The sequence below is a fragment of the Natator depressus genome, chromosome 23 (genome assembly GCF_965152275.1).
Source record: "Natator depressus isolate rNatDep1 chromosome 23, rNatDep2.hap1, whole genome shotgun sequence".
Taxonomy (NCBI): domain Eukaryota; kingdom Metazoa; phylum Chordata; order Testudines; family Cheloniidae; genus Natator; species Natator depressus.
Window position 1 is genome coordinate 11,962,569 of NC_134256.1, and position 23,794 is coordinate 11,986,362.

Here is a 23,794-nt window from a genome sequence, read left to right on the forward strand (position 1 = left end):
TAAAGAGCCTTTTGGGCCATAGAGAGACAAAGAGCAAGCATAAGAATGACTCTGTAGCCCGGTGATTAAACCACTCATGTGATCTGTGAGAGATGCAGGATCCAGCCTCCCTGCTCCAATTACTCTATAATTACTGACCATCAGTGGAACAGCTTCAAAAGGAGAGACTGAGGGAGTCTCACACCAGATTGTCCCATACCACATTGGGTACAGCACTTACTTGAGAAATGGTAGATCCCAGCTCAAATCCCTGCTGCCCTGCAGGTGAAGGGGGTCCTCAACCAGTGGTTTCCTATAACCCAACTGGGTACCCGAACCACTGGGATAAAAGTTATCCTCCTTCTATCCCAGCAGCTATTTTGTGTGAGTGGCCCAATCTAATAGGCAGCCTCTCAGCACACCTACTCAATTGGGCCCTGCACACAACACAGGTGGTCAGCTGCCTATCTTCCCCAGGTTTGTGATCACTCTCAGGTTTATGCTAGAGATCAGCACCTGGAGGCCTAGAAGGAAGGAACTTAGATGCAGAGGGAACTTTTCCTGTTGAAACTTAAGAGCCGAGTGAGTTTAGGCACCTGCATGATTTGGTGGTGGGGAGGGAAAGGGGCGCAGTACATCACAGTGGTGCTGATACCAGGACTTATATGTCTAAAATAGGGATTTAGGCGATTAACTTTTTTTTGTGCAGTCAAGGCTAACACAATCAGATCGCATTTGAGCTTGGCTGCCTGCTTCTTTCTGAAGGAAAATTGCTTTCATTTTTATGATTGTATTTGGTTAATAAATAACTACAGAAATGTGTAAACTGAAAGTACAAACTTCAACTGTAAGGAAAAATATCCATGAAGACTGAAAAATTCCTCAAAGCCACAGTTCATGTACAGCATGTGGCAGTACATAGGACCCTGCTATGCAGGTAAGCAATCAGTTTAGCAAAAAATGATCATAGATAGATAATTGCAAGTCTAGCCGCCTAATTTAATTGGGAAATTACAGTCAGGTTCTTGATCTGAAAGAACATGGAGGATAATTGACTACCATTTTCAGGTATTTTTGAATGTACTTAGTACAGTTTTAGATTACACACCACAGAATTTAAGATATTCCTCTCTACTAGAGAGGTTTAAGCAGGGTGGTTAGAAGGAATTTGTTTCAATACAAGGGAGATTTTGATAATCTTTTACACTTAATGGAATGGGCTTATTAATTTAATTGTGATTTTGATGTTCAAACATCCAGCCTCTCTATCCTTTTGGGGAAGTGGATTTAAAGGATGAGACAGAGATGTTCTACCTTCTTTACAATTTGAGGCCAGATCCTCAGTTTTTGTAAACTGATGTAGCCCCATTGATCCAAGTTAAGGATCTGACCCATGTAACATTACTATATTTTCTTAACTATTTTTTTGCTTAGTTCAGCACCTGGGGAGAATTCTGCACCTCTGTAACAAACTTGATTTGGACGTGTTTTCTGAGTAACGATCAGAAAAGTCAGTCAATAGCAATAATGATTGCAGCATTGCTCGCTAATGTATTGCTCTTTCTTGTACAGCAATAACACTGAAACGTATTGTGCTTGCCTTTCAAGGGCCCGGGAGAACCTTATTATACCTGCCCCAGCATGTTGCCTTTTGAGAAGTTTGTTGACGTATTGGTTATTTGAATGTCTGCCCAGCAATGGATTCCTTATTCCCGTGGATAACAGCTATTCAGATACTGACATTTCTACAGACACCCTACTTATAAGAGGTAAACAAAGTTCTTTGTTGAATTTATTTTAATGAAGTAATTAATCATTAAAATCACAGGCATCAACAATCTAAGTTTCCTTATTTTTAATAGTGTCTAACATTTTCATTTGTCAGTGCAATGCAGTTCACTTCTTTGTTCACCCCAATGTGCAGAGAAATGGCTTAACTCTAATGCCATATGCAATACCAACACAGAATATTCACTGAACAACATCATTCATGGGATGCTTCCAATCCCCCATCACACTATGGAACTCCTAAGTCTATTCAGAGGCAAATAATTTTATTTGCCATCAGACAAGCACCAGGCTGCCCAATAAAAATGTAAGATTCATCTCTATCTATCATACACTGGTCCACATGAGTTTTGTGGTGAAATATCTGTTCACCGATCAATGAGAAATTATTTCAGAGGTTATTTCAGACGGCTGTAAGTCCCATTTCTGATTAATCTGGTTTATTAGTTAAGGCACAGTATTGACTGTTAGAAGACCTGAGTTCTATTCTTGACTTGCCTATTGACTCCCTTTATAACTTTGGGCAGGTCTCTTCATCTTTCTCTGCCTTGGATTCCTTAGCTGTATAATTGGGATACTAATATTAACTCAGCTTTCTAAAGATTTTGTGCCTGAGAAAATGCAGCCCACGCACAAACATCTACACTGCAGTTAAACCGCCCCTTAGCCTGTGCCCCGCAAGCCCGAGTCAGCTGGTACAGACCAGCCACGGGTGTCTAACTGCAGCGTAGATGTGCCTGTTAGAGGGCTTTCCCTTTACCCTCTCCCGTGGTTCCTGCCACGCAGACAGAAAGCAGAAGACCAGCAGTCCGAAGTGAAGGCAATGCAATGTTTATTGGTGTTAGTTTCCAGCAAGCATGTATATTATAACTCTGATGCCGCAGAGCGTTGTTTCCTAGTGTCCCGACTCCCCCCTCCTACGCAGTCATCATTATACCTGAAATGCATGCCCACAGTCCCACCCCTTGCAATTTATGGTCATGTTCCATTTTGGGAGGTTGTGGGCCTGGGCTCTTCGTCCCACCTTTTTTGTACCCCATGGGAGGGCTAAGGAGTGAGGTTGTGCTACGGTCAGGGGCAGGCATTTCTCTGGCCTTTTAGTGTTTTACCTCCCCCCATCTCCCTTTACCCCTCCCGACCGGTTACTTGACCTTGCCTTGAGACAGGAGTTGAGGCAGTCTTCAAGTGTGCGCTCATATATCATACTCCCACCATGCCCAGTAACACTTTAACTTCTCTTATCTGTTCCCATTATACTAACAAACCCATCTGGCTAGGCAGCCTTGACTCCCTTAGTGACTAAGGGAGTCCCTGAGCAACATACACAGTGTCTTTGTCCTTTGTTCACACATATTAGTAAGAATGTATGTGTATCAAAAAACCAAACAGGCAAGCAAAACTCAAAATACAGGCAAAAATACAGGCCAGGATCCTACACTATCACCAGCACTCCTAACAGTGCCCTTAGGAAGCTCTCAGCCACAGGAGTGCTTTAGGGGCCTTGTCAGCAACTCACATGGCTAGGAATGTGCATCACCCTAGGAGTGCCTGAAGAGGCTGTTTCACCTCTGGGGCACTTTGCAAGGATTGCTGACTCCTGCACAGCAGGAGGGAGGCCCATTCCTGCATATGGGAATGTGGGATCATGGGCGCTGGGCAGAACTGTAGCTGATCCAGCTGAACTGTGTAAAGCTCCTCGGGACTTTAGTGAACTTCGCAGGGATAATCAGAGTCCACACAGTGCCTAAAATCACAGCCTGAAGCACTAATTTCATTATCCCATTCAACATTTAAAAACTGAAAATACAACTGTAAAATTCAGTGCAGGAACTTTATCATTATCTCATTTCATCTGCGGCTGCTTCTACATCATAAAGTTCATTCACTGATTAATGTTCTGAAACAGAGAAAATGTCTATCTGAATCTATCTACAGGTGAATATAAAATCACTCACCCTGAATCGCCTGTATTGGATTCCTTGGAGAAGACGTTACCCTCCCTTGCCAGGTGATAGCCACGAGTATCCCTGGGGACATCACTCTCCACTGGAGACTTGTTTGACCCCAGGAAAATATAGATGTGAGTTCTTATAACAGAGGAAACAAAGAAGAAAAACAGGATCAGAGACATCAGGGTTGAATGGAGTTCTTTCAACATGAAATGAACACAGGGAACATGTCTCTAAAGCTGAAGAATGTCCAGACTTCTGATACAGGGAATTACATGTGCTGAGTGGTTTCTGAGAACTGGTATGACGAGGTGGTGATTGAACTGGATATGACAGGTAAGTGAAGGTAATATTGAATAATTTATTACCAGATATTTTGTTATTGAAAGAAAGAGAGAAGGAGCTCAATTAAGCCTTTCTGCACCTCTTTTTTAGTCTCCAGAATTACACCACAAATGAGAAGAGCTGTGAGAATAATTTGTGGTTTCAGAGAACAGACACAAAAATATTGAAGCCCTAGAAAGCCGGCCTCACGGTGAGAGACTAAAGAAGCTCAATCCTTTTAGTTTAACAAAAAGGTGTTTAAGAGGTGGTTTGATCACAGTTTATAATTACTTTCATGGGGAAGAGATTTCAGATATTAGAAGGCTTTTTCATCACACAGATGAACAAAGGCAAAACAAGATCCAGTGCCTTAAATTTAAGGTCAGCAAAGTTCAAATTGGAAATATGGTTCAATTTCTTTTAAATAAGGGTAATTAACCTTTGGAACAGACTACAAAGGTATTTGGTCAATTCTCCATCCCTTTTACATCAAGATTGGATATCTTTCCAAAAGATACCACCACAAGCCACTGGTCTCAACCCAGAAACAATCAGGTTAAATCTATGTCCTGCATTGTAAAAGAATGGTCCATTCTAGCCTTAAAAACTATAGACTTGGCCTCAAATGCTTATTAGCAAGATGGTTGAATGAACCAACTCACTTAGCAACTCGGCTCTCTTAACCCCTTAGCCACAAGTGAGTAAGAGAGAGAGAGTTTGTCCACACAGGATTTCACTCCTCTTATAGATTCTGAAATGATATCAAGGAAAATAAGATACTACTGACTGCAGTGAACATTGAGGCACAACATCTTTGTATGAACTTGATGATGATGAAAGTGCTTCAGATTTACATGAGGGGAGAAACCCGTACCAAAGCTCAGTGGGAAAGAGAGCCTGGAAATTTCCCTCTAATGAAAAGATCAGCTCCCAAATTGTGATGGACCTTAAAAGCTGCTTTTGTACACAAGGTGCCGTCTGTGGGGGAATTCCCTTGACTCTGCTCTGTTTGCGCAAGGCACGACAAGTTTTTTAAAAAAAAAAAACTTTTTTTGTAGCTAGGTGTGGTGAGTCTTCCATTTTCCTGGATGATTATGCGGGTCAGGGGATCGTCCTCACCTGCAGGTCAGAGGGATGGTTCCCTGAGCCCCAAGTGCTCTGGCTAGGCAGTAAAGGACAAAACCGAACAGAAAAGCCAACCACCATCAGCACAAAGACACCTGCTGGAACCTACACTATTGAAAGTTCCATTAACACAGAACCAGGATCAGACAATGAAATTTCCTGCAAAATAATCAACAGCATGCTAAAGACAGAGAGCAAGTCCAGAGTCCTGATTTCAGGTGAGTGCACATTTGGGGTAAGTGACTGTAAGCAGGAATAAAGAGGCTGCTTGGTTAATGAGATGGGTCCTGTTTTTCTCTCTCCTCTGTGGTAAGAAATAAATGCCCATGTTGTCCGACCTAGCAGATGGAGTACTAGGAGAGGATTTAGGAAGCCTGAGTTCTATTAATAGAATCATAGAATATCAGGGTTGGAAGGGACCTCAGGAGGTTGTCTAGTCCAACCCCCTGCTCAAAGCAGGACCAATCCCCAATTAAATCATCCCAGCCAGGGCTTTGTCAAGCCTGACCTTAAAAACTTCTAAGGAAGGAGATTCTACCACCTCCCTAGGTAACGCATTCCAGTGTTTCACCACCCTCCTAGTGAAAAAGTTTTTCCTAATATCCAACCTAAACCTCCCCCACTGCAACTTGAGACCATTACTCCTTGTCCTGTCATCTTCCACCACTGAGAATAGTCTAGAACCATCCTCTTCAGAACCACCTCTCAGGTAGTTGAAAGCACCTATCAAATCCCCCCTCATTCTTCTCTTCTGCAGACTAAACAATCCCAGTTCCCTCAGCCTGTTCTCATAAGTCATGTGTTCCAGACCCCTAATCATTTTTGTTGCCCTTCGCTGGACTCTCTCCAATTTTTCCACATCCTTCTTGTAGTGTGGGGCCCAAAACTGGACACAGTACTCCAGATGAGGCCTCACCAATGTCGAATAGAGGGGAACGATCATGTCCCTCGATCTGCTGGCTATGCCCCTACTTATACATCCCAAAATGCCATTGGCCTTCTTGGCAACAAGGGCACACTGTTGACTCATATCCAGCTTCTCGTCCACTGTCACCTCTAGATCCTTTTCCGCAGAACTGCTGCCTAGCCATTCGGTCCCTAGTCTGTAGCAGTGCATTGGATTCTTCCGTCCTAAGTGCAGGACTCTGCACTTACCTTGTTGAACCTCATTAGTTTTATTTTGGCCCAATCCTCCAATTTGTCTAGGTCCCTCTGTATCCTATCCCTACCTGCCACCATATCTACCACTCCTCCTAGTTAAGTATCATCCGCAAATTTGCTGAGAGTGCAATCCACACCATCCTCCAGATCATTTATGAAGATATTGAACAAAACCAGCCCCAGGACCGACCCCTGGGGCACTCCACTTGATACTGGCTGCCATCTAGACATGGAGCCATTGATCACTACCCGTTGAGCCCGACAATCTAGCCAACTTTCTACCCACCTTATAGTGCATTCATCCAGCCCATACTTCTTTAACTTGCTGACAAGAATACTGTGGGAGACCGTGTCAAAAGCTTTGCTAAAGTCAAGAAACAATACATCTACTGCTTTCCCTTCATCCACAGAACCAGTAATCTCATCATAGAAGGCGATTAGATTAGTCAGGCATGACCTTCCCTTGGTGAATCCATGCTGACTGTTCCTGATCACTTTCCTCTCGTGTAAGTGCTTCAGGATTGATTCCTTGAGGACCTGCTCCATGATTTTTCCGGGGACTGAGGTAGGCTGACTGGCCTGTAGTTCCCAGGATCCTCCTTCTTCCCTTTTTTAAAGATGGGCACTACATTAACCTTTTTCCAGTCATCTGGGACTTCCCCCGATCACCATGAGTTTTCAAAGATAATGGGCAATGGCTCTGCAATCACAGCCGCCAACTCCTTTAGTACTCTCGGATGCAATGCATCCGGCCCCATGGACTTGTGCACGTCCAGCTTTTCTAAATAGTCCCTAACCACTTCTTTCTCCAGAGAGGGCTGGCTACCTACTCCCCATGCTGTGCTGCCCGGTGCAGTAGTCTGGGAGCTGACCTTGTTCGTGAAGTCAGAGGCAAAAAAAGCATTGAGTACATTAGCTTTTTCCACATCCTCTGTCACTAGGTTGCCTCCCTCATTCAGTAAGGGGCCCACACTTTCCTTGGCTTTCTTCTTGTTGCCAACATACCTGAAGAAACCCTTCTTGTTACTCTTAACATCTCTTGCTAGCTGCAGCTCCAGGTGCGATTTGGCCCTCCTGATTTCATTCCTACATGCCCGAGCAACATTTTTATAGTCTTTCCTGGTCATTTGTCCAATCTTCCACTTCTTGTAAGCTTCTTTTTTATGTTTAAGATCCGCAAGGATTTCACTGTTAAGCCAAGCTGGTCGCCTGCCATATTTACTATTCTTACGACACATCATACATTCCTCAATGTGCTGTTCACCTGTTCAGTGACGCTGGATGTTAGGATATAGATATTCAGGCCTGTCTGTAAAAGCCTGTACTTTAAGAATTTAGGGGTATTCTTATTACTTGGCTAGTTAGAGGTATAAAAGAAAGAATCAAAATCACTGTCTGCTGGTGTAAGGGCCTTCTCTTACTGTGACAGTTTGAGGCCCTGTTCTTAGGCTAAGGCCTTTGGCTAAGCAGCAGAGGCAGCCATAAGCTAGGAAGCGACCGGTCACATCCTCACATTCCAAACTAGTCACATTGAAATAAGGTGCTATTGGGCTGTCAGGCACTATCAGGACAGGATTGTATTCCTATCACCTCCAGAGAAAGGGAAGTGCCTAGAAAATGTAAAAGGAAACTTAGTTTGATAGCATCCTGTCTGGCAAGAACTCACTTATCAATAGCTGGGATGTGAAATCCTCACTTCTGTATTGTTTTGTCATTATAGTTCCCACTTTGCTATTGTTTGTCCGTATAATCTCTGTCTGGTTCTGTGATTGTTTCTGTCTGCTGTATAATTAATTTTGCTGGGTGTAATCTAATTATTGTGGTGGGATATAATTGGTTAGCTAATCATGTTACAATATGTTAGGATTGGTTAGTTAAATTTCAATAGAATGATTGGTTAAGGTATAGCTAAGAATATTACTATATAAATTAGGGGCAAACAGGAAGTAAGTTGGGATTCGAAAATAAGGAAAAAGGAACTTGTATTTAAGCTTGCTGGAAGTTCACCCCAATAAACATCGAATTGTTTGCACCTTCGGACTTCGGGTATTGTTGCTCTCTGTTCATGTGAGAAGGACCAGGGAAGTGGGAGAGTGAAGGAATAAGCTCTCTAACACTGGATATATTCATTCCCTGTTCTGTGCCTCAGTTTTCCCACAAATGGGGATAATGATACCGACCTCCTTTGTAAAATATTTTGAGATCTACCATTGAAATGCCTGCTATATGAACTAGTAGTTATCTTCTTTTAAATATTTGCCTGTCAGTTTCCAGCAAAACCCATTTTGATAAAGCTGTGTTAAAACTTTTAAAAAAATCATAATTTGCACAAGTAGATTATTAAGAATTTTATTTCTGCACAATGATCCCAGGTTCTAATGACTTTCATTGCACATGAATACGTAACAAAGTTGCATGGCATTTTCAATCTTACTAAAGATATGGAAAATTCTGTCTCATTCAATGTACTAATGCATCCTGGGAAAAGGGCAGAGTTAAGGTGCTATATATAACTTTCATTTTGGCCTTTCCTGATTCTTGTGTGCTTAATTTTCCAACATTAACGTTCCTTTAATTTTTCCTTGTTATTTAGTGGTTATTGGGCAGATTTTACAGCCCTTACTCATGCTTTATAGTCCTCACCCAGGTGAGTTGTCCTGTTTATATCTGTTGAGCACAGGGATTCTGTACTGAGTTCAAACCTTGCTACTGACTTCCATTATCACCTCCGAGAATTTACTCAACTTCTCTCATTTTCCACACCTCGAGGGGTGGGGGTAACAATACTTATCCCACCAACTTCATATTGTTGTTGAAAGGGTTAATTAATGTCAGTACGTACATATAAATGACGCATATAAATTAACCTGAGTAACTCCATTTGGTTGGCCTTATAATTTTCAAGATGTTTCTTAAGAATTAGGGGAACGTTACTGATATTTTCACATATTTTTCAGATGTTTTCTTCCTGACTGCCTCCCCTTGGATGGCTGCTTTCCTGGTCATTTTATTTCTTAGCATAGCCCTTCTTGCTGCTGTACCTTATAAATTGAAAAGTATGTATTTCTGTGTATGTTATTTTAACAAATAGGTGAAAATGTTAAAACATGATATGGAAGTCTTTAAGTATAATAAAAAGAAACAAAAACTGAAATTAGAACAGGTTGGACAAAACCCTGTCAGGGATGGTGTAGGTTTACGTGGTAATATGGCCACATTCAGAAAATGATATATAAGGGTCTGTAAATTATACTTGCTTACCAGACAGGTCCCTTGTTCTGACAAGAGAATTTGTAAGTTCCTCACATTTAAATATATTCAAGGCCAAAACAGACACCAATGAATGGTTCAGGATTACAGATTTAGCATTCATGCCAGTGACTGTTTCCATCAAAATTATTCTAAGATGAAAGTGTCTCATTTTCAAAAAGCATTTTACTTTTTTTCAGATAATAATGACACAACATCTCACTCGAGTAAGTGACTGGGCAAGCAAAAGCAAATTTATATGAACATATTCCATATCTTGATTTTGACACAGTCCCAGGAAGCCTGTGAAATCCCCATCGCTGGAGGTTTTTTTAGAACAGGTTGGACAAAACCCTGTCAGGGATGGTCTAGGATTACTTGATCCTGCCCCTATGCAGGTGCTGGGACTTGATGACCTCTCAAAGTCCCTTTCAGCCGTACATTTCTATGATTCTATCATTTTAGAAGAAAAGTTTAACATAGTAGTTGCTGTGCTGATTTGAGAAGCTGCTTAAAAATTACAGGAGATGGGTGGGTTTGTTCTGTGCTTATGTTATGTTATGGCTGTGTGCTTTTAAGTTTGCAGTAGGCATCCAGGTGATATAAAGGGAATTAGGATTTATTTTGGGGTATTGACCAACAGTGACTATTGCTATTGCTGGCTCATCAGAAAAGTTTGTTTCCTTCTGTCATAAACAGATCTTGTCATCAAAATACATAATATGCAGGCTAGCATTCTGCCCTACATTACTCTATGGGCATCCCTTGACATTGTTCCAGAATCATTAACAGTTTTAAAATGGGGTTGCTCGTGTACATGGAGAAATCACTTACATTTCCCAATATGCACTGGGTAAAGGATAAAATGCAAGGCCTTTTATAACACAGGCACTGAAAACAGGAGTAATTGCCTCCTGCTGGTTGTCTGCTTGGGAATTATGTTTGGTCATAGTGGATTTGCTCTTGGTCCACAAGGTTCACTCAGGACTAGGGCAAGACCTGGAATTTCTCAATAAGCCAGGTGAGAATCTCAGTCCTCTGATCACTCATTTCCCTTGTGTGTATTCATGGGACCTCCTAGAAATTTCAGCAACTCAAAATATTTCTCTGGTAAAAAATCTTCTTCCTCAGTTAAAGCTTCACTTCAGTCTTCTTCAGCAGATTTTAGGTCTCATGATCAGTCCCCTTTATTTCAGTTCATCTACACTTAATTGTTCTGGACCCCTTTCTTTATTTGTCAGCTCTCCCTAAACTTCAGTCTGATACCCCTCTTTTCCCACCCCAATCATTCTGCCAGTTAGTATCTGTTCCTGTTCACTCATGGTTTTGTCTGACTCACTCAGAAACTGTCCTGCTAAGTCAGGTGATATGTGTGGGGTTGATGTGCAGAGGAAAGGGGCCTCCAGAAGCATCCTGACATTTCACAGATGACGGGCCATCTGCTGCTTTATGTGGTCAGATTCTCTGCATAATCAGAGAATTGGCAGAAAGAATGAATGAGGAGATAATTTGCAAGTAAAACTATCTGTTTCCTGTCTCCTAAGGCAAATTTATCCTACACGGAGAGAATCTGGCCAAATTTTTTAAAGCTGTTTTTTTGCTGAAATAAGGCTTTGGGAAACTTATAAGAGCAATTAATGTTGAAATGACAGGTTTCAGAGTAGCAGTCGTGTTAGTCTGTATCCGCAAAAAGAAAAGGAGTACTTGTCCCCTCCCTGCCCCCCACTGTTCCTCAGATGTTCTTGTCAACTGCTGGAAATGGCCCACCTTGATTATCACTACAAAAGTCCCCCTCCCCCCTTGCTGGTAATAGCTCAGCTTACCTGATAACTCTCCTTACAGTGTATATGGTGACACCCTTTGTTTCATGTTCTCTGTGTATATAAATCTCCCCACTGTATGTTCCACTGAATGCATCCGATGAAGTGAGCTGTAGCTCATGAAAGCTTATGCTCAAATAAATTTGTTAGTCTCTAAGGTGCCACAAGTACTCCTTTTCTTAATGTTGAAATGTGATTCCCTGTGTTTGCAGTAAATGAAAAGGAAACAATGAAAGAAGGTAAATATATTTATGATGTGTTATAACATAAGGTGTTAGGAATATTTCCATATGAGTCAGATCAGGGCCGGATTAAGACCTTTATAGGCCCTAAGTACTGAAAAGATTATGGTGTCCCCCCTCATATGTAATTCAATATAAAAAAAAATACTATACCGTAAAAAAAAAATTATTTTTCGAAATGACACAAAACTTACATGTATGCTGAAATTAAAATAGCTTCTTTCTAGATTTTCTGATTGCAAAATTCTGGATAAGTTCCTCGAAGCTGACTTGACGAAGCATGTCCCCTTCCATACACAATAGGGAAAGTGAATCAAGTCTGCCCTGACACATTGTTGTTCTCTGAGGGTTTTTTATTCTTTTCAGCTGAGAAAAAGAGCGTTTTGCAGAGCAGTTAGTAATCATCAATGTTAGAAAAATACATAGTGCAATCTCTACATTTGGAAATACACATTGTATTCCATCTTTCAATATTGTGTCATGAAGATCAATGTGACTGAATTTCATTTTTCCTGTTTCATTAAACTTTGTGCGCATATAACAGTGGAACTGCTATACTTCTCCACAGAGCTTCATATTCAGGTAAACAGGGTATGAGTCAACTAGCTTTTGGGAACCTTGTGAATATTGTTCGTCAGTATCATAAATATAAAGGGAAGGGTAAACACCTTTAAAATTCCTCCTGGCCAGAGGAAAAACCCTTTCACCTGTAAAGGGTTAAGAAGCTAGGATAACCTCGCTGGCACCTGACCAAAATGACCAATGAGGAGTGAAGATACTTTCAAAAGCTGGGGGGAGGAAGAAACAAAGCCTCTCTCTCTCTGTCTGTGTGATGCTTTTCCCAGGGACAGGACAGGAATGGAGTCTTAGAACTTAGTAAGTAATCTAGCTAGATATGCGTTAGATTCTGATTTCTTTTAAATGGCTGAGAAAAATAAGCTGTGCTGAATGGAATGGATATTCCTGTTTTTGTGTCTTTTTGTAACTTAAGGTTTTGCCTAGAGGGATTCTCTATGTTTTGAATCTAATTACCCTGTAAGGTATTTACCATCCTGATTTTACAGAAGTGATTCTTTTTACCTTTTCTTCTATTAAAATTCTTCTTTTAAGAAACTGAATGCTTTTTCATTGTTCTTAAGATCCAAGGGTTTGGGTCTGTGGTCACCTATGCAAATTGGTGAGGATTTTTATCAAGCCTTCCCCAGGAAAGGGGGGTGTAACGTTTGGGAGGATTCTGGGGGGAAAGATGTTTCCAAACGGACTCTTTCCTAATAATACCGGTTAGACGTTTGGTGGCGGCAGTGGAAGTCCAATGGCAAAAGGTAAAATAGTTTGTATCTTGGGGAAGTTTTAACCTAAGCTGGTAAAAGTAAGCTTAGGAGGTTTTCATGCAGGTCCCCACATCTGTACTCTAGAGTTCAGAGTGGGGAAGGAACCTTGACAGTCAGATAAGTCCATATTGTTTAGAAAAGAAAATCTACTTGATACTTCTTTGTACACCTCACCTCTCCTCTTCATATGAGCTTCAAGTGTATCAATTATAGCGTAGTAAGTAGAAATGTGAAATTTGTCTCTAGGATTAAATGCTGTTTCTGTTGCACTGCTATCATTTGCTTGTTTTTTCCTGATTCGCTTGCGGGACTGGGCTTCTTTGTAGTTAGTATCAGGCAAGATATCTTTTGATATGTCTTCAAATCTTTCGAAATCATTCCTCAAAGTGTGTAAGTGGTCTGCTAATGATTGACAGAGGTCTGCACAAGTTTTCAAATCCAATACTTTTTCTTGGAGAGCTTGACCTGTGTGGTAAAAGTGTTGTAAAATTTCATTCCACATGGTCAACATGAATATAAACTCTAGTTCTTGCATCTTGTTTGCAATGTTTTCTGTCTCTCGTATAGTTTTTCCCTTTTGTGATTGGTCTTCAGCTATACTTTCTAATGCATCCACAATCTTTGAGTAGGACTCCAGAATTGCACTTGTTGCCACTGCATGTACCTCACAGCGAGTATTAGAAAGAGATTTTAACACACGATCATTGCCCAAATATGTTTTAAGAACTGCCCATGGGTGTGTTGAGGCAGAGAAAAATGTATAAAGTAACTGGACTGTTGAGAAAAAACTTACTGCCACCAGACAACAATCAACAGCACTGCGGCCAACAAGATTGAGAGAGTGTGCATGAATGAATATGGATATATATGGCATATTTGTTCTGTTCTAAAAGCTTCTTCTGCATTCCTTGATAACGCCCTGACATGTTGGCAGTGTTGTCATAAGATTGACCTCTGCACTTGGAGACATCTATTTTGCAAACTTGGCACAGATAATGCAGTACTTGATTTGCCATTTCTTCACCAGTGTGGCTTTTCAAATTGAGGAATGTTATAAATTGTTCAACTGGTTTTCTATCTGTGGGAGACACATATCTTAGTACTCAATTGAACAATATGTGAAAGATCAGGTGTAGAGTCGACAGATAAACTGAAGTACCCGGCAGAACTTATTTCATCCACAATAGCTGAACGAACTTTGTCACTCATTAGAACAATGAGTTCATCACATCTTTTCTTGGACAAGTATGATGGGTTACCTTTGCCAGCATTCCCATATTTTGAGATATGGCCTGCTAAAAATGGGTCAAACTGAGCCACAAGCTCCAACAATCCCAAGAAATTTCCATTCTTGCAATGATCCAAATGTGTCATTTGATCCCCAGAAAGGCAGACCACATTCAGCTAATGTTTGAATAACAGCTATAACACGCTGCAAGACATGTTGCCAGTATTCATGCTCCCCTTTAATGTGTTCTTCCAATTTTTGTGTCAATCCAAAGCCCTGTCTTCGATTTAAATATATCAACATTGAATCTCTGTAAGTAGTGCTATTTTCATGTTGTTCAATTAAAACAGTATTCTGCCAGTCACTAAATCCATCTGCAGCAAACCAGGATGTTGAAGGTTTATATGCAAAAAGTTTGCAAACAAAACAGTACACAGACCCTGTTGATGGTGAATACAGTAGCCATTCTCGAGTGTATTTCTCACCATTCACTTTCATGCCGAAAAATATTTTTTGTGGGCAATATCTTGCTTGTTTGCCATTGGTAAAAGTCCGATGTGATTTCTCAAATGGCCCAGTGTGGTGTTCACAGTCATTTGGTCCACGATCTATCCATTAAGCTACATCATCGGCACTGAAATCAACCCACATACCAGGATCTTTTCTTCTATTATTTACAGCATGATCAGGTTCAGTCTGACACATCCACAGCTTCTAGAACAATGTCTGTTTTACCACCAGGAGTAGGATGATCAGTTACAGTCTCTGACACGTCCTCATGTTCTGGAATGGTGTTTGTTTCACCAATAGAAGAAGGGTCAGTCTCTGAAACACCTACAGGTTTTGGAACGATGTCTGTGCTACTGAGAGAAGATGTTGCTTCTGATGGATTTGCTTTCAAAAATGATGTCAGCTTTGGAAGATTTTGGAAAATTTCACTAGTTTTTTGTTTCTTTTCTTCCTCCAGTTTACGTTTCTGTGCTCCACTCAGTTGGTTACGATTCATCCTGCCCCTTATCTCAGTTATCTGAACTTAAAACAAAATTAAACAATGTACACTATTTTTATGTGTGTATATATATATCCATTGCAATACATGACAGGATCTGATTTCCTCGCATTATTTCGATCTATGTTAGTAGGACGCCCCCCTGGTTTAGGTGGGGATAAGTAATAAAAAGAGAACCGAAAAATAGGGGAAGAGTGTGTAGTGGAGTGTAAGGAACTCTAACAAAGTTCTGATTTTTCCCATGATGACTACTTCAAAGCTTTTTTTGAAATATCAAATATCAATTTTTTCCAAAAAAAATCTCATTTTTTTTGGTGCCCCCTGCTTTGCTGGTGCCCTAAGCATGTGCTTAGTCTGCCTATTGGGTAATCCAGCCCTGAGTCAGATTCATGAAGACAATAGCATGCTGAAATTTTCCAAGACATGAATCACAGAGGTATCAGTCCTTACCAAGGTAAAGGAATCACTGAAGACTAGGACCTTTGTTAATATTAGAAACTATGAATCTATCTGTCACTAAGGGATTACACCAGGGCTATTCACCGCAAAGACTCACTTATGCCCTCAAAATAAGGATTAAGTGAGATTTCGGCTATATACACACACATTTTGGCTATATATAGGTCGGTATAAGTTATGTCACTCAGGGGTGTGAATAAGCCCTTCCCTCTCCCCCCACCCCCCGAGGAATGTAAGTTACACTGATCTGAGTGCCAGTGTGGAAAGCTCTATATCAGTGGGAGAGCTTCTCCTGCTGACATAGTTATGGCTGCTTGTTGGGGGTAGATTAATTAAATCAACTGGAGAGCTGTCTCCCATCAGAACGGCTACACTGGAGAACTTACAGTGGTGCAGTTGTACTGATCCAGCTGCGCCACTGTAAACTCTCTCATGCACCCTACCGGGGCACCCAACCACTCCACCCCAGAGGACCGTCCAAGCAACAGAAGGCTGGCATTCAATAAGTTTTAAAGTGCAGTGTGACCTTGTCCTTCCCTCCTCCCCTCATCCACCACCCCACCCGGTGCTTCCCTCCTCCCCCACCCCTCCCTGGCTACCTTGACAGTTATCCCCCTATTTGTGTGATGAATTAATAAAGAATGCATGATTTTAAAATAAGAATGACTTTATTGCCTCTGCAAGTGGTGATCGAAGGGGGTATGGGAGGGCTGTTGGCTTACAGGGAAGTAGAGTGAACCAAGGGGGTGGTTTTCCTCAAGGAGAAACATACAGGACTGTCATACCGTAGCCTGGTCAGCCATGAAACTGGTTTTCAAAGCTTCTCTGATGTGCACCGCACCCTGCTGTGCTCTTCTAACCGCCCTGGTGTCTGGCTGTGCGTAATCAGTGGCCAGGCGATTTGACTCAACTTCCCACCCCGCCATAAACGTCTCCCCCTTACTCTCACAAATATTGTGGACCACACAACAAGCAGTAATAACAATGGGAATATTGGTTTCACTGAGGTCTAACTGAGTCAGTAAACTGCGCCAGCATGCTTTTAAACATCCAAATGCACATTCTACCACCATTCTGCACTTGCTCAGCCTATAGTTGAACAGCTCCTGACTACTGTCCAGGGTGCCTGTGTATGGCTTCATGAGCCATGGCATTAAGGGGTAGGCTGGATCCCAAAGGATAACTATAGGCATTTCAACATCCCCAACAGTTATTTTCTGGTCTGGAAAGTAAGTCTCTTGCTGCAGCTGTTCATACAGACCAGAGTTCCTGAAGATGCAAGCATCGTGGACCTTTTCCAGCCATTCCACGTTGATGTTGGTGAAACGTCCCTTGTGATACACCAGTGCTTACAGCACCATTGAAAAGTACCCCTTGTGGTTTATGTACTGGCTGCCAAGGTGGTCCAGTCCCAAGGGTTCCGTCTATCGCCCCACCACAGTTAGGGAATCCCTTTGCACCAGAGCCATCCACTATGACCTGCACATTTCCCAGAGTCACTACCCTTGATAGCAGCAACTCAGTGATTGCTTTGGCTACTTGGATCACTGCAGCCCCCACAGTAGATTTGCCCACTCCAAATTGATTCCCGACTGACCGGTAGCTGTCTGGCATTGCAAGCTTCCACAGGGCTATTGCCACTCGCTTGTGAACTGTGAGGGCTGCTCTCATCTTGGTATTCATGCGCTTCAGGGCAGGGGAAAGCAAGTCACAAAGTTCCATGAAAGTGTCCTTACGCATGTGAAAGTTTTGCAGCCACTGGGAATCATCCAATACCTGCAACACTATGTGGTCCCACCAGCCTGTGCTTCTTTCCCAGGCCCAGAATCAGTGTTCCATGGCATGAGCCTGCCCCATTGCCACCAGAATGGTCAAATTGCCCGGGCCCATGCTTTGAGAGAAGTCTGTGTCCATGTCCTCATCACCGCGCTGCCATTGCCTCCTCGCCTGCTTTTGCAGGTTCTGGTTCTGCATGATAATGCACGAGGTGTTTACAATGCTCATAACCGCCGCAGTGATCTGACCAGGCTCCATGCTTGCTGTAGTATGGCATCTACAGGACAGCAGAGTTGCAGTGGAAGTGGCCCTGCGAGACCACCAGGAGACGACGAAAGGACCTGCGAGGTGGATTCATGGCACCAGGAGAGCAGAGTGGCAGCGGAAGTGGTGCATGATGAAGACGGTTTGCAGACCTTCTACACCGTCTGCTGAAAGCAGTATGGCACCTGCACGGAAAAAAGGCACCAAACGATTGTCTGCCATTGCTTTCACGGAGGGAAGGGCGACTGATGACATGTACCCAAAACCACCCACGACAATGTTTTTGCCCCATCAGGCATTGGGAGCTTAACCCAGAATTCTAAAGGGTGGCAGAGACTGCGGGAACTGTGGGATAGCTACCCACAGTGCACCGCTCCAAATGTCGATGCTAGCGTTGGTACTGTGGACACTAGTGGGGACAACACACATTCGACTGTATAAAATCGCTTTCTAAAAATCGACTTCTATAAAATCTACCTAATTTTCTAGTGTAAACAAAACCCAGAAGTGCACACATTATTCCAGCAATAGAGCCAAATACAGAGCTAATAAAACCCCTATGGTCCTCATTAAGATCATCATCATGCACTCTGGCCTGGGGCCCAGTGAAAACTTTCCTACTGAAGGGCTTGTGTGAGCTCCAGTGAAAGGGGTAGAGCTTTGCTGAGATAGAAATTGCACTCACCAGCAGGCCCTGCCATTCAGCTCCTTGCCCTCCACCACAACGCCTACTGCCCATCACTGATTGGTTCTTCTGCAGAGGGCAGGAGGCGATGGTGGGGAGGAGCCAGGGAAGAAAGAGGCAGAACGAGTGTGGGGTGCTCTTGGGAGAGGGGGTGTAATGGGGCAGGAAGAGGCGGAGTGGGAGCGGGAAGAGGTGGGGCAGGAGTGGTGTCTTGGGGAAAGGTGTATAGTAGGGGCAGTGCCTGGGGCAGAGAGGTGGTCAAGCGCCCCCGAGGAAATCAAAACATTGGCACCTGTGCCTACACTGCCCCCACATGACTGGGTAACTGAATCGAACCTTAACAATGGCTCCTTCATTTTTAAGTGAAAAATCAGAATGTTCCTTTTTAATACGGAGGAAATAGAAACTTTTGGTTCCACTGAGATGCTTTTGCTTCTTTCTTCTTCTTTTTTTTATCCAAAAAGTTTTTTTCCACCTGAAATAGACACATTCCCTTCGAAAGTTTCCTCCAACACCTTGCTCTCACAGCAAATACACCGGACTGGAAGACAGAATAACTAGGTTCTATTTCCTGGTCTAGCGAACATTCCTGTGTGACTGTCAGCCCTTCCTTTGCAGGGGGAATGTCAAAGAGCCGACACTGGGGGCTCTGCACAGGATGTGGGTTTCCAGTTTGGGGGCAGCTCTTTGGGGAAGACATTTCTCCCTGCATCCCTGAGGCACAGGGTGGAGTGCCCGCATGGCCTCAGCTACTACAAGGTCAGGCATAGTACTAGCAACTCGGTCCTCCCACACTCCCCATCCAGAGCTGTTTCACTCAATGGATCTGTTAAGTTCCTGTAGCATGTGGATGTTTTTTCCTCACATGCCTGACTGCCCTTGAACCCCTACGTCTCTGACTTTCTTTGCGAAGTGCTGGTGAGGTCTCATCTCCATAACATACCACAATTCCAGAGTCTCCTACACAGACCTTCCACTTCCCAGATCCACAGGGCATGAAATGATAGCATCCCTTCTGCAGCTGAAGTTGTTGCAACAAATACAGGGCACATGAAGTTTGGTCAGTGGACTGTAAGTATTGAGTAAAGTAGGCAAACTCACCCATTTACTCCTGGGGTTCTCTGCAAAAGAAAAATGTGGAGGAGAAGAAAATAGTTCAGTGTATGTCCATTGACATATGAACTGAAGAGGGTGAATGAGATCCTTTCTTTGTTGATTAACATAAATATTGGCCATGCGTAGTGAGCTAGCTATTCAATCTGTGGGCTAGCCCCATTCCTATCCTACCACATAGTAGATAGAGAAGATTATATTCTTCCTTTAATCAATTTAAGAAAAAGCTTCATGGCCACAACTAATTAGAAAAGGTGAATATGACACACTACGATCCTCTGCTAATATGGGTTCTGCTATGAAAGGAGCAGTAACATTATTTACATCATGAGCTGCATTCCATTTGCTGTTTCAATGCAGAGTCCTTCCAATGTGTACATGGCCTTTCATACTGCCTCTCTGCAAGAGTGTTATGGTTCTTGGAGAATACAAACCAGGAGTAGTGAGTCTATTTAAATTTCAACAATGTATGAGCAGCACTGCTCAGAACCAGCAAGTGCTCACATATGTTATTGACAAAATTAGCCAAGTATTCTGCTTTATCAAAAACAGGAAAGTGTGGTGAGGTCTAATAAATCAACAATTTTCTTTTCATTCTACAAGACTTCTACACAACACTAGAGCACACTGAAGAAAAAGGACACAGACTTACTTATTCTCTTTTCCAAGACTCCTAAAAAAGAAAAAATATATTTCAAGCTAACAATAGCACCTTTTGTAATAATATAGCCAAGAGCAAAGGTAACTAATGGTTAAAATATCAAAAGCTGTATTTATTGAAGAATAGCTGTGAGGGAGCAAGTGACACAATGAACATCATACTGTCTAGGGTTGGAAGGAAGCACTCTCATCATCTATAACATGGGCCAGAGAACTTCCCCCCAGACAATTCAGGTTTGCATTAGAGCAGATCCTTTAGAAAAAAACATACAATCTTGATTTGAAAAATTACAAGTGCTGGAAGATCCACCACAACCCTTGCTAAATTGTTACAATGGCTAATCACCCTCACTCTTAAACATTTACACCTTATTTCTAGTCTGACTTTCCTAGTTTCAATTTCTAGCCATTGGATTTTGCTAGACCATTCTCTGGTAGACTGAAGAGCCTATTATCACATGTTTGTTCTCTATCTACATACATATAGAGTGTAATCAAGTCACCCCTTCACTTTGGTAAGCTAAATAGATTGAGCTCTTTGAGTCTATCACAATACCACATGTTATCTAATCCTTTAACCATTCTGGTGCTCTTCTCTGAACCCTCTCCAGTTTGACAACTTCTTTCTTCAGTTGGGGTCACCAGAACTGCACACAGTATTCCAGCGACAGAGCCAAGCACAGAGCTAATATATTCCCTATAGTCCGAATTAAGATCATCCCCATGCCCTCTAGTCTGGGGCCTAGTGAACACTTTCCTACTGAAGGGCTTGTGTGAGCTCTAGTGAAAGAGGTACAGTTTTTCCAAGACAGAAATTGCACTCCCCAGCAGGCCCCACCAATCAGCTCCTCCCCCTCCAACTCAGCCCCTCCTGCCTGCCACTGATCAGCTGTTCTGCAGAGGGCAGGAGGCACTGGGGGGGAGGAGTGGGGGAAGGAAGAGGTGGAACGAGGGTTGGGTGCTCTTAGGAGAGGGGGTGGAACAGAGCAGAAAGAGGGAGACTGAGACCGGAAAGAGGCGGGGTAGGGGTGGGGCCTTGGGGGAAGGGGTATAGTAGGGGCAACATGTTGTGAAGACCAAAAATATAATTTTTTTTTTAAAAAGAATAAGATAAGTTCATGGAGGATAACTCCTTCAATGGTTATTAACCAAGATGGTCACGGATGCAACCCAGTGCTCTGGGTTTCCCTAAGCCTCTGACTATGGGACTGGATGAAAGGGAATGGATCATTAGATAAATTGCCCTGTTCTGTTCATTCCCTCTGATACATCAGGCACCGGCCACTGTCAGAAGACAGGATACTGGGCTGGGTGGATCATCGGACTGACACAGTATGGTTGTTCTTATGCTGCTTCCCTACAGACTTTGTTCCCTGTCCCCAGTAAAGTTTCCTTTGTGATACTGTTATTTTTTAATGTGGCCTTTCATTTGTTGGGGCTTGTATTAGTGTATTGTGCTGGGTTATATTTCTTGTAAATAGATAAGTAGCATTCGTTATTTTCCCAAGAGATGTTAAACCCTGTGTCCTAAGCACAGACAGGAGTCACCTTGGGTGGAGGCACCAGGAGCTGAAAGAAAGAACCCAGACCCAGTGCATCCCAGGAGGGGAGAGAAGCCACTCTGATTAGCAAGCAGCAGGGAGGAGGCTTAAGCCACATGGGGGGTGGGGGGAAAAGTGGGCTACATGAAATACAACATTGGCATTTCCCTCAGAAAGCTGTCTCTGCAGCAAGGAGGGCTGGAGGAGCCTCTGACTCCTGTGAGTCACAACACTGGCAGGGAGTCAGGGACTGCAGAAGATGAGGAATTCCACTGCTGCCAGTGACAGACAGGTTTGATTCTGAACCCAGGTTGCACTCAGGCAGAGGTCTCCCTCCCTTTTAAGGGAGCTGGGAGCCCTAGCAAAATGAAGAAACACCATTTATTCAGACTTTTATCAAAAATGGAAGAAAAGTTTTTGTTTAAACTTTCCAGAAGAAAAACAAAATCATTGCATTTGAGGAAAGGCAGTGTCATAAATATAAAGGGAAGGGTAACCATCTTTCTGTATACAGTGCTATAAAATCCCTACTGGCCAGAGGCAAAATCCTTTCACCTGTAAAGGGTTAAGAACCTAAGGTAACCTCGCTGGCACCTGACCCAAAATGACCAATGAGGGGACAAGATACTTTCAAATCTGGAGGGGGGAAAGGGTTTTGTCTGGCTGTGTGATATCTTTACCGGGAACAGATCAAGGATGCAAGCCTCCAACTCCTGTAAAGTTAGTAAGTAATCTAGCTAGAAAATGCGTTAGGTTTTTCTTTGTTTTGGCTTGTAAATTCGCTGTGCTGGAGGAAATGCGTATTCCTATTTTTGTGCCTTTTTGTAACTTAAGGTTTTGCCTAGAGGGATCCTCTCTGTTTTGAATCTGACTGCCTGTAAGATTATCTTCCATTCTGATCTTACAGAGTTGTTCTCTTATCTTTTTTGTTGTTGTTGTTGTTCTTCTAATAAAGTTCTGATTTTTAAGAATCTGATTGGGTTTTTTGGGTCTTAAAAATCCAAGGGGTTTGTGCTCATCTTGTTTATTCTCAAGCCTCCCCAGAAAAGGGGGTGTAAGGGATTGGGGGATATTTTGGGGAAATAGGAACTCCACGTGGTCCTTTCCCTGTTCTTTGTCTAAAACACTTGGTGGTGGCAGCATTTTACCTAATCCAAGGGCAAAGACTTTGTGCCTTGGGGAAGTTTTAACTGAAGCTGGTAGAAATAAGCTTAGGGGGTTTTCATGCAGGTCCCCACTTCTGTACCCTAGAGTTCAGAGTGGGGAGGGAACCCTGACAGGCAGGGACTGAGCACTTGCAACTCCAACTGTGGTTATTTCACTAAATTATGAGGAACTGATTATAATAGAGTTTTATAATGGAAAATCCATATCCTCTTTCTCTAGAAGGGTGACTGCCATATGAGCTGTGATGTCCAATAGGTTTATGTTGAGTAAATGACTATATTCACTAGAAATATATGGAAATACACCTCTCTTATCTAATCTAGCTCTCAGTGTTCATAGCACTGAATGAAAGGCAGGCAGAAGGTCAAGATAGTCTAATTCAGCCCAGTCTAATTCCCACTTAAATCAATGAAAGCAATCATACCCTTTATCCAGTTAACTGCTGTTGGAAGATCAAAAGACATTTAAAGCTTCATACTCCCCTGCAGTGGCTCTTGGCACATGAAATAACCAATCATATTTTCATGTGTGCTCTATCTTTGTGACCAGGTGAAATGTGCCCCTTGCTGATGGATTAAGAGGTATATAGGAAATCTTATGTTCTTCAGAATGCTCTTGTTTCTTCCCTAGAGGACAAGAAGCAAACAAACTCAAAGAAGTTCAACTTTAAGGAGATTTTTGATATGTAAACAAGATATGACAGAATACACTTGTCTACCTTACAGCAAGATCTCTCTTGAGGGCTCCCACATGAACCATGAAATGGTCAATCACGCTTTTGAACTTGTGAGAGGAGCAGATGAGGCTCCTAGCAGCTGTAAAAAGATCAAGTAGCTGCCTCTGAAGCAGGCAAGAAGGCCTCAGATCTCACTGGTTCCAGAGCAATTGTAGCTTTCCCAGCCACACCACAGAGAAAGAAGAGAC

The 23,794-nt window shown here is 42.6% G+C and overlaps 1 pseudogene; it reads left to right on the forward strand.

Annotated features, from left to right (window-relative positions):
• Positions 1–1,591: 1,591 nt before the first annotated feature.
• Positions 1,592–23,559, forward strand: LOC141976808 (butyrophilin subfamily 3 member A2-like; annotated as a pseudogene).
• Positions 23,560–23,794: the final 235 nt, after the last annotated feature.